The sequence below is a fragment of the Odocoileus virginianus genome, chromosome 21, assembly GCF_023699985.2.
Source record: "Odocoileus virginianus isolate 20LAN1187 ecotype Illinois chromosome 21, Ovbor_1.2, whole genome shotgun sequence".
Classification (NCBI taxonomy): Eukaryota; Metazoa; Chordata; class Mammalia; order Artiodactyla; family Cervidae; genus Odocoileus; species Odocoileus virginianus.
The window spans coordinates 54,242,359-54,254,646 of record NC_069694.1 but is presented as its reverse complement, the minus strand read 5'-3'; the positions used below and the strand labels follow the sequence as shown (position 1 = coordinate 54,254,646).

The 12,288-nt window shown below is 38.2% G+C and overlaps 1 pseudogene; it reads left to right on the top strand.

The window, feature by feature from the left end:
* The first annotated feature begins 894 nt into the window (after positions 1–894).
* Positions 895–9,607, top strand: LOC110151176 (cullin-1-like; annotated as a pseudogene).
* The last annotated feature ends 2,681 nt before the right edge of the window (positions 9,608–12,288 follow it).

The window sequence follows — 12,288 nt, the reverse complement described above, 5'->3', positions numbered from 1 at the left end:
CCTGGAGAATTCCATGAAGAGAGAAGCCTGATGATAGGCTACAATCCTCACAGTCGCAGAGTCAGACACAACTGAAGAGAGTTAGGATGAATGCATACATTGGCCTGAAAGTACTCAGATGGAAAAAAAAATGAGGTCAAGAACTGACTTATTAGGAGAGATGAAGAGAATTTTGTGTATCTTAAGATGGTTTATTGTGGCAGCAGATTGATGACTTCACCAAAGATTTTTACATCCAGATTTTTGGAAACTGTGAGTATGTTATTGTATATATTAGTGGGTTATTAAGGTTTCAAATAAGCTGACATTAAAAATAGAGAAATTAGCATGTATTATCTGGATGGGTCCAAGGTAATTATGGTTTTTTAAGAGTGGAAGAGAGAAGTACAAGAGAGAGAAGGAGAAAGATGGCACAGTGAGGACACAACTCAATGATGCTGACTTTGCATATGGTTACGTGGGACATAATCCGAGGAATGCAGGTGGCTTCCAGAAAGGCAAGGAAATGGATTTTCTCAGAAAACCTCAAGAAGGGAACTCAACACTATGGATAGCTTGATTTTAGCCCAGGAGAAAAGTGTGATAGAGTTCTAATCTACAGAAATACAATATCATTATGTGGTTGAAATCAGTAAATTTGTGGTAATTTTTTACAGCAGCAATAGAAAACTAATATACCTATTAATCATACAGTTGGAGGTTATCAGAAAGAAGATATTTTATAAATATTTAGTTCAGAGAAGGTTGGATAAAGAGATGCAGACACAAGGGTCAAGGACATATTGACAAAAAGGGAGATAGACAGAGGAGAGGCTAATTTAGATAATACCTAGGTTAAGATAGTACAGCTTAGCATTTTGGATGTCTAACACTACACAGTTACTGTGTAGCATAATGAGGGAATTACTTAAGGTATGTTTTGTGTCAAGTGACACATGTGAAAACTTACTTATTGTAAATGCTGATGTATTTTTTACATTGTGAATTATTTTGTTTAAGGTATTCAAGTTTGTATTTTCATCTAGTACAGTTTTTAACATGGAAATGGGCATCAGAATGCAAATAACTGAGAAAAGAAGAGAAACTCAAGGCAAAGGAGAAAAGGCAAGATATACCCATCTGAATGAAGAGTTTCAAAGAATAGCAAGGAGAGATAAGAAAGCTTTCCTCAGTGATCATGCAAAGAAGTAGAGGAAAACAATAGAATGGGGAAGACTACAGATATGCAGATGACACCATCCTTGTGGCAGAAAGCGAAGAAGAGGAACTGAAGAGCATCTTGATGAAAGTGAAAGAGGACAGTGAAAAAGCTGGCCTAAAATTCAACATTCAAAAAACTAAGATCATGGCATCCAGTCCATCAGCTCATGGCAAATCAATAGATGGGGAAACAATGGAAACAGTGACAGACTTTATTTTCTTGGGCTTCAAAATCACTGCAGATGGTGATTGCAGCCATGAAATTAAAAGACACTTGCTCCTTGGAAGAAAAGCTATGACCAACCAGATAGCATATTAAAAAGCAGAGACATTACTTTGCCAACAAATGTCCAACTAGTCTAAGCTATGGTTTTCCCAGTAGTTATGTATGGATGTGAAAGCTGGACTATAAAGAAAGCTGAGTGCTGAAGAATTGATGCTTTTGAACTGTGGTGTTGGAGAAGACTTTTGAGAGTCCTTTGGACTGCAAGGAGATCCAACCAGTCCATCCTAAAGGAAGTCAGTCCTGAATATTCATTGGAAGGACTGCTGAAGCTGAAACTCCAATACTTTGGCCACCTGATGTGAAGAACTGACTTACTGGAAAAGACCCTTATGCTGGTAAATACTGAAGGCAGGAGAAGGGGATGACAGAGGATGAGATGGTTGTATGTCCACTGACTTGATGGACATGAGTTTGAGCAAGCTCTGGGAATTGGTGATGGACAGGGAGGTCTGGCGTGCTGCAGTCCATGGGGTCACAAAGAATGTGACACAACTGAGTGATTAAACTGAATTGAACTGAAGCATTAGAAAGTAATTAACATAGAGGTTTAGATACAAAAGAAAACTTTAAAAATGTATTCTATCTTAGGAAGATTGGAAGATTTTTTGTTTTCTTTTTCTTCTTAGACATAATTTCATACTTCTTGAAAACTACTGAAGAAATTCCAAGAGAGAACTGATCAAGTACAAGTATGAACAATTTTCTGTTTGCCAAACAATAATTATTACTCCTCAAAGGATTACAAAATGTATATTAATGAATTTTTTTTATCATTTCTGGACTCTGCCTTGTCGATTATTTTGAGAGATGATAAAAATTATTCCCTACAAATTGTCAGCAATTAGAGTCCATTTCCCTGTGTTTGGTACACATATTCCATATTATGCTATAGCGACATTATAATTGACTAGTTAAAGTGTTTAACCAATTGTACTTTGAGGGTTCTTTTCCCTGGCTCTAGAAGTATCTTATTGAGACAATAATGAATTCTGTGGAGCCAATCTTATTCTCTCCGGTTGAAAAGACTTTATTATTTATCACAGATAGAGAAAGGCAGTTTTCTTCACTGAAAAAAGCAAATTAAAGTGAAGTGGAAAAAAAGAGGATTGCTGGAGCAAAAATTTGAGAGAGCTGCTTCGTGAGAACAAAGAGGGCTGTGAAGAGAAGCTGGCCTTTTACAGTCAGATGTTGCCTTTCACTGGTATCTGTTAAATTTAAAGACACCATGAAAATTGGGTGACATTGCATTCAAATGCTTTTAGACCTCTCTTTGGATACAAAATGTAGGTTTCATGTAGCTTTTATCTCTCCAAGCTAGTGGAGACTAGGGCAATGCTGTTTGTGCCTCCGAGCACTGCGAGTTAGTTACAGAGTCCAAATGCAGCCACAGAAGAACTTGGGCAGCTTATTTTCAATTGTACTTTTTAACTGCAATGGTTTAGTATTTCTTCATACTAAAAATTTTCTGCTATATAGATAGTTTACTCAAACCCAGTCACGTTATTTATGTACCATCAAAATTAATTTTTTAACCTCATCTATCAAAGCATTTTTAGCATTTGCAAAAAATCTTGAAACATTCAATCATAGGAGGAGTTCTGAGCAAAATGTGAGTGTAACTCATAATACTTATTTATCATGAGAGGTCTGCTTTAATGAAAAATGAACTCTCTTTGCATAGTATTCCTGGTTCTGGAATATCCTCAAGTGTTGTGAAAGTAAAAGCACATCGCCTCGCCTCCCTCAGAGGTGGAGGGTTTTACTTCATCTCTCTTCTGGACAAGGTTTCTTTTCTCTTTGTTTTCATTTCTTTGTTTAATGAGACAATGCTACTTGAAGCATATATTTAAATATACAATTTTCAAAGCTCCAATAAGTATTTTAATTTCTTTAACCATTAAAATAATGAGCATATTCATTATTCCCCAGTTTCCTTTTGTTTCTTTGCAATGCCTTCCTCCTGCCCTACAGCCAATCTGCAGGGAACAATGGATCTGCTTTGTCAAAGTGGATCAGTGTATACGATTTCAAATTCCATATGAAAGAATTTGTAGAGTATGTATCTTTAATTTTGTTCTTACTTTTTTTTACTCAGATACTTTTTTTGAAATTCATTATGTTGCAGCATGAATCAATACTTAATTTATTTTTAGTGCAGTGCAGTATTCTATTGCATGTTATTGTTGTTGTTCAGTCACTAAGTCGTGTCTGACTCTAAAGTATGGAAACCTTACAATCTATGTGTCTATTCCATATGTTGATGGGTATTGCAAATAATATTGCTGTGTGGTTATAAGTTGCATTTGCCCAGGGACTGATGATGTCGAATATGTTTTCATGAGTTTGTTGGTCATCTATCTTTGGGAAAGAATGGACAAATCTTTTGTCCATTAAAAAAAAAATTGGATCATATTTTTTATGAAATTATATTCATTAAGAGTCTGAGCTTCTAAAATTCTTTCTAAAGACCATATTCTGGATACAAGCTCTTTATGAGACACATGATGTACAAAGAGCAAATATTTTGTCTGTCTGTGGCTTTTCATTCAACTCTGAAGGGAGAAAACAAGTGTCAAATTTAAATTCTACAAATCTGCACTATGCACTTCCTTATCAGGAATACTCAGGAGTAAAATATTATTACATCAAACAACCACGATGATAGAAATTTGGATAATTAGAAGCTATAAGCTGTTTAATGACAGGGCATAGTTTGATCTCTGAAATCCAGGCATCTTAAAAGTTTGATTTGTTCAAATAATACTTCCAAGGAGAATTCTGCAATAATAGAAAATAAAACAGAGTTGTATATTTTTTATACAGCCTCCACATTTGACAAGAAATAAGACTAACATTTTGAGAATATTCTCAATTTGATATCAGCTCTAAGTTTATGAATTTGAATTGTTTTGCACTTCTCTAGCTGCAAAAGGAGAAAAAATATATTCTCTCTTTGAGACTATTTTTCACTATCAGTATTTTCAAGACTAAACAATGGAATTCCACAGTTAACACTAAAGGAAGATAACAGGCCTAAAACTAGTACATTATTGGAGCCTGGTAGCTCCCTGAATTAAGGAGATAGAACTCCATGTCTTGTGAAGCCAGGGTGGGTAGAATTTGCAGGACAGAGTACTGCAGAAAAGAGGGTTACCCAAGGAAAGAAGTTCAAATATATTCAGAAGGGCCTCCTTGAATATTCAGTTGATTACTAATCAGAGAATGTAGTAAAGACAATCCCTAGTGCCAGGGAAAGGACTTCTCCAAAAAATTAGAGGTGAGACTATCTGGCATTGAAGAGAATATGGAACAGCACATGTTCTTAACAACCAAAGTAGAAAACTTTATAATCTGGGGCGGGGGGCGGTGGTTGGAGGGGCGGTGGGTTACAGTATTAAGCAGGATGCTGCCACAAAAGTGGAAGAGAAAATAATCCTAGACAAAATATAGTTCTAATCCAGCCTAGAAAAGATTAAAAGCAAGATTCAAATGGTAAAACTATTATCAAAAACTTAACCATATTCCAGAACCAAGCTAAAAAATATAGTAACATAAAAATATTTTAGTTAAGAATCAAGGTAAAATTCAGAATGTCTGGTAACCGCCAAAATGACCAGATATGAAAAGGAGGAAGAGAGAAAATCTAATGAGGAAAAAATAAAAACTGACCCAGAATTACACAGATGGTAGAAATTTTAAAAAAGAGCAAACTTTAAAACACTGATTATGAAAATATACTTTATGCCCATGTTGGTTAATTTGGTCTTTGGCAGTTTTCCAACTTTTAAAGTTATTTTTTCTTTGTGATTAACATCATGTTGATGTATATTGTTGATGTAAGCTTATGATGTGTTTCTAATTATGGAAAAGTTGTCATAATTTTTAACATTCAAAGTGAAATAGAAACCATATTCTCTAAAGGACAATGAATTGGCCTTGCTATTTATTTACATCTACCAGCATTTACCTAGCTACTCATGTTTGAAGCACAGCTAGTTTTGTAAGAGAGGGGAGAAAATTTTCCTTTCACCCCTTTGAATTATGGACTCTGGGCTTAGAGAACAAAATTTCTCCCTGTAGATCATCTACACACTTTACGGGCAGGGAAGCCTGGTGTGCTGCAGTCCATGGGATCTCACTGGGGAGTCAGACCGCTGAGCAACTGAACTGCAATACAGTTTAAGCTTCTTGATTCTGCAAGGTGACAAGATGGTGGGCTTAGGGCCTAGGCTTCTTTTGAATCTCTACTATTCTTTTTGGTTTGGGAAAAATAACATAATTCCTCCAATGCACCTCATCCACAAAATGGAAATCATAATACTTGTTAAAGAAAATAAATAATATAAAAACACCTAGAACATAATAGGAACTTACTAAATGTCAACTTTTAGGGAAAATGATGTTGAAGAAGTGAGCATGCATATTTAAAGAAATGAAAATTGAATTTTTTAAATATGTTTAAACAGAAGCCATATGTTCTTTTCCTGTTTGGCTATTATTTTTGTGTGTGTGTGTGCATATGTGTAGTGGGTTTATAATTTACTTTATCCTCCTTTCAAGAATTCTAATTTAAAAATGTAGACTGTTAGAATCAATATTTTACTATGGTGAGAACTTACTACTTGACTTCTGTGTTTGGAAGAGGTACAGTAAAATTTTAAACTCCTTAAAAATTTTGCTATTTGGTTCATTGTTAGGAAATTCAATGATATGTGAGTTGGTGCTCTATATAATGTACAAAGCAGTATATAAAGTATAAACAATCTTAACAGTACTTATTAATTTTAACAGTATGTGTTAACATTTTTCACTATGTTAATTTTAATGAAAACAAATAAATGTTATTTTATGTGGAGCATCATGACTCTATAATCCCTGCAGGTGCCTACCAAGAACACTTGATGCCAGCACACAGCAGCTTTTCTTCCCCACTTACCATTCGATTAGACAGAGTAATAGGTAGCAGTGTAGATATTACATTTCTAGGGGAAATGGAGATTAATTAGTAAAAATATATTACACTGATGTTAATCTCACAGTCATATTGGTAGTTACAAAAAAAATAGGATTAATGAGTAAATCATACTAATCTGACCTAAAAAATGGATTCAGTTACTTTGCTTTGAAAGGGTCATTTTGTTAATCTTACAAGTGCTTATCAATTCATGAAATACTAAATGAAACATTATTTTCATTAGCTCTCTTCACAGCCTTCTTGGGTGATTATCTAGAGCTAGTCAGGTTATGTGATTAGTTTGCTTCTATGTAAGGCAATGTGAAATTTATAAAATTTATTGGATATTTTAAAGACTGGTTAGTAGCTGTGAGTAGCTAGTGTATGCTTGATTCAGAAGATGGACTGTGGAGACTTTGTTATTCCTTACAGTGGTTATCTAAAGGGGCCTGGTGAGTTAAAAAAAAATGTTTTCCAGGACCCCTCCCGCGCCGCGGGCTGATGATGAGACGGTGGGGAAGGTTTCCCGGCCATCCCCCTCCAACTTCTCCCTAGCAGGAGCTGGAGCTGATTGGCCTAAGATGTGATTTCACTCTCTGCATTCAAAGGATATCCTTTCTGAGTCGCTGTGAATAAATTTGGAATGATACCGTATATTTCCATCTGATGGAGAATTAGCTGAACCTTGGCTAACGATTGCTGCCCTGGACGACTTCAGAATGTTATTAGCCATGTCACCCAACAGGAGTCAGGACCCCACGGACTGAAGCTCACTGGCCTCACCCAGATCTGGGACGACCTCATAGCTGGCATCCAGCAAGTGTACACCCGGCGGAGCATGGCCAAGTCCAGATCCATGGAACTCTACCCTCACACGTGTGACTACCCCACGAATGTTCACCAGTCCAACCAGCCTCGAGGGGCTGGTGTCTCTCCTAAATCGAGGAAGGAGCAGACGCCGGGGAGCTCAGTGTGTGGGCTTGGGATTGTACAAACGGCTTAAAGAATTTCTGAAGGATTACTTGACAAATCTTCTTAAGGACGGAGACGATTTTATGGATGAGAGTGTACGGAAGCTCTACACTAAGCAGTGGAAAGACTACCGATTTTCAAGCAAAGTGCTGAAAGGGATTTGTGCCTACCTCAATAGACATACGGTATGGAGAAGGAAATGGCAACCCACTCCAGTACTCTTGCCTGGAAAATCCCATGGAGAGTGGAGCCTTGTAGGCTACAGTCCATGGGGTCGCAAAGAGTCGGACACGACTGAGTGACTTCACTTCACTTCACTTCGCCACGAATGTGATGAAGGATGGAGAGGAATCTATGAAATCTATTCTCTTGCATTGGTGACAGAGAGAAAATCTTTTCAGGCCACTGAATAAAGAGGTAACAAATGCTGTTTTAAAACTCATTGAAAAAGAAAGAAATGGTGAAACCATCAAACAAGGCTGATAAGTGGAGCTGTACAGTCGTAAGTGGAACTGGGACTGAATGAAGATGATGCCTTTGTGAAGGGCCTTTTGCTAACAGTGTACAAAGAATCCTTGAATTTCAGTTTCTGGCTGACACGGAAAGATTATATACTGGACAGAGTACTGAATTCTTGCGGCAGAACCCAGTTACTGAATTTGTGAAAAAGGTAGAGGCTCGTTTTCTGGAGGAGCAGCGGAGGGTCCAGGTGTAGCTTCATGAGAGCAAGAGGAGGAGCTTGCCAGGGGTGTGCCAGAAGGTGCTTGTCAAGAAACACCTGGAGCTCTTCCACATGTTCCTGAACCTGCTGGATGCCGACAAAAATGAAGATTTGGGTCGCATGTATAATCTTGTATCTAGAATCCAGGACGGCCTGGGAGAATTGAAAAAACTCCTGGAGACACACATTCATAATCAGAGTCTTACAGCAATTGAGAAATGTGGAAAAAACTGCATTAAAAGACCCCAAAATGTATGTACAGACAGTGTTGGATGTTCATAAAAAATACAATGCCCTGATGACATCGGCATTCAACAATGATGCTGGCTTCCTGACCTCACTGGACAAGGCTCGAGGTTGCTTCATAAACACCATCATTACCAAAATGGCTCAGTCCTCTAGTAAAACCCCCTAGTTGCTGACTTGATACTGTGACTCCCTGTTAAAGAAGAGTTCAAAGAACCCATAAGACACAGAACTTGAAGACACACTCAACCAAGTGATGGTGGTCTTCAAATAAATCGAGGACAAAGACGTGTTTCAGAAGTTCTACAGAAGCGGTTGTCTCTGCTGGCCAAGAGGTTGTCCATCAGAGCGTGCGAGCGATGATGCCGAGGCGAGCACGATCTCTAAGCTACAGCGAGCTTGTGGTTCTGAGTATACCTCTAAACTTCAGCGGATGTTTCAAGACACTGGTGTAAGCAAAGATTTGAACGAGCAGTTCAAAAAACGACCTGACAAACTCTGAGTCGCTGGACTTGGATTTCAGTATGCAAGTACTGAGTTCCGAATTGCGGCCCTTTCAGGAGCCTTGTACGTTTGCCTTGCTGTCGTAGCTGGAAGGGAGTTACCAGCAATTCACAGCCTTTTATGCCAGCCGTCACAGTGGCAGAAAATCTACATGGTTATATCAACTGTCAAAGGAGAATTAGTAACAAACTACTTCAAAAACAGATGGCTATCCAGCTCCAGTACAAAACAGAGGATGCTTACGCCATCAGCAGCTGACTGGGAGCGCCCAGATCAAAATGGACTTTTTGGCAGAAGTCCTACAGATTTTATTGAAGTCGAGTTATTGGTCTTGTAAGATGAAAATGCCAATGCTGATGAAGAAGAACTGAAGCCAGATATCTTAATAAAATTATATCTTGGTTATGGTAATGAGAAATGAAGGGTTAATTCAATGTGCCAATGAAAACGGAACAGAAGCAGGAACAAGAAACCACACACATAAGCATCCAGGCAGATTGCAAACTACTGATTCAGGCAGCTTTTGTGAGAATTATGAAAATGAGGAAGGTCCTAAAAACACCAGAGTTACTTGGAGAAGTACTGACTCAGCTGTCCTCAAGGTTCAAGCCCTGGGACCTAGTTAATTAAGAAATGCATTGACATTCTGATCCAGAAAGAGTATCTGGAGCGAGTGGGCGGGCAGGACACCTACAGTTACCTGGCTCAACCCCAAAGGGTCTGAGCGCGGGCACAGCCCCGCGGCCCCCGGGGAGGGGAGCCAAGGCGCCGCGGCGACGTCTGCGGACTCCTGCTCGGCCTGAGGCCCAGGCTCCCATCGCGGGCTGGGGCGACTGGAGCTGCTTAGGATCGCCACACTTCATGTCTGTACATACGGACACCAACACCATTTAACCTAATTTAAGACCAGAGGGTGGGACCTTCTGTGCTGAGGGCTGCACGCTTCTGCATCCAAGTCAATCCATTGGCCATCTGAGCACCAGCTGCGGCTGCCGGCCGGGGCCCCTCCGAGGCCAGCAGTCCTGGAGAGCGGGTCTGAACCGACCCACGTGTAATCTGCTATGAAAAGCCACTTGTAGAGTGTGTTTCATCTTTTAATGTGTGAAAATAAAGAAAATTAAATGGTTTCTGTACAAAAAAAAAAAATTTCCACAAACAAGACGTATAATTTCATCAAATCATTTATTATAGTTTGATTTCATATGACTATATTTAGTCATATAATATGAAGACATTTAACCAACTGGAATGGCAATTTATAGTAACATCACAACTATCCACATTTCAGAATTTTTTGCAGAAGACTTCTATAACTAAGACTTCAAAATGTCAAATTTTGTTTATATGTGTATTTCAATGACGTCTAAAACCATTTCCTTATAGTCAAATATTTATACTTAAATTTAAATTTATAAATATTTAATTAGAAAAGTATATTAAGTGACTAAAATAAATAACATATGAAATAAATTCAATCAATTTTCCACCAAAGAGATGTTGCCGATTCTACAGGAATTTTTTTTTTTTTTTTTGGGCACAAAATGTAAAGGGTTTTTAAAATTTTTTTTAAATTTATTTTAATTGGAAGCTAATTACTTTACCATATTGTGGCGGTTTTTATCATACATAGATATGAATCAGCCATGGGTGTACATGTGTTCCCCATCTTGAGCCCCCTCCCACCTCCCTCCCCATCCCATCCCTGTGGGTCATCCCAGTGCACCAGCCCTGAGCACCCTGTCTCATTCATCAAACTTGAACTGGTGATCTGTTTCACATATGATAATATACATGTTTCAATACTATTCTCTCAAGTCATCCCACCCTTGCCTTCTCCCACAGAGTCCAAAAGACTGTTCTATGCATCTGTGTCTTTTTTGCTGTCTCGCATAGGGTCATCCTTACCATCTTTTTAAATTCCATATATCTATGCTTTAATATACTGTAGTAGTGTTTTTCTTTCTGACTTACTTTACTTTGTATAATAGGCTCCAATTTCACCCACCTCATTAGAACTGATCCAAATGCATTCTTTTTAATGGCAGAGTAATATTCCATTGTGTATATGTACCACAGCTTTCTTATCCATTCGTCTGCTGATGGACATCTAGGTTGTTTCCATGTCCTGGCTATTGTAAACAGTGCTGCGGTGAACATTGGGGTGCACGTGTCTCTTTCAGATCTGGTTTCCTCAGTGTGTATGCCCAGGAGTGGGATTGCTGGGTCATATGGCAGTTGTAGTTCCAGTATTTTAAGGAATCTCCACACAGTTCTCCATAGTGGCTGTACTAGTTTGCATTCCCACAAACAGTGTAAGAAGGTTCCCTTTTTTCCACACCCTCTTCAGCATTTATTGCTTGTAGACTTTTTTGATAGTAGCCATTCTGACTGGCATGAAATGGTACTTCATTGTGGTTTTGATTTGCATTTCTCTGATAATGTGTGATGTTGAGCATCTTTTCATGTGTTTGTTAGCCATCTGTATGTCTTCTTTGGAGAAATGTCTATTTAGTTCTTTGGCCCATTTTTTGATTGGGCCACTTCTTTTTCTGGAATTGAGCTGCAGGAGCTGCTTGTATATTTTTGAGATTAGGGTTTCTTTTAATTATCTTTAACACAGGCAAGGTTATTTAAGTCAATAAATTTTTAAGGAACTTCACACGTTCCATTTTTTTCCACTGCCAATCACCATGCCTTGTGAGGCACTGGAGGACTGTACCTGCACAGCAGAGACTGGGGGAGATTAGTTTGCAGCCTGGTTAAAATGTCATCTCTGGTAAAAATAAGATATTGCTGCTTTTTGTTCTTTTTTTTGAATGCTATAAATACACATTTTATTGGATAGATCCTTTGTTATTCTAAAGTTGACTGTAAATGTAATAAATTCTTAACAATAAAAAAATGTAATTTATTCTGCCATAAACTAAAAATGCCTTTCTGTGGGAAAGCCACATCAAGTTATTATAAAGATACACTGAATTTCAGAACTCAGAAAATACTAGTAGAATTGTGTAGGCATGTATTTGTATAAAATACTAATATTTTGGAATGAGAAATTTTTTGAAGCTTCTGTTGGCTATGACCCTGGAGTGGAAATGGCAACCGACTGTACTATTCTTGCCTGGAGAAGTCCATGGAGAAAGGAGCCTGGTGGGCTTCAATCAATGGCTCTGTAGAGATTTGGACATGAATGACTGACTGAGCACATTGGCTATGATATATTTAAACATACAATTATGAAATAGTAATATAATGTACCGTGACCCATCGTATTGGGTGACCCTACATGGCATGGCTTAGTTTCACTGAGTTAGGCAAGATGTGGTCCATGTGATTAGACTGGCAAGTTTTCTGTGATTGTGGTTTCAGTCTGTCTGCCCTCTGATGCCCTCTCTCAGCACCTAC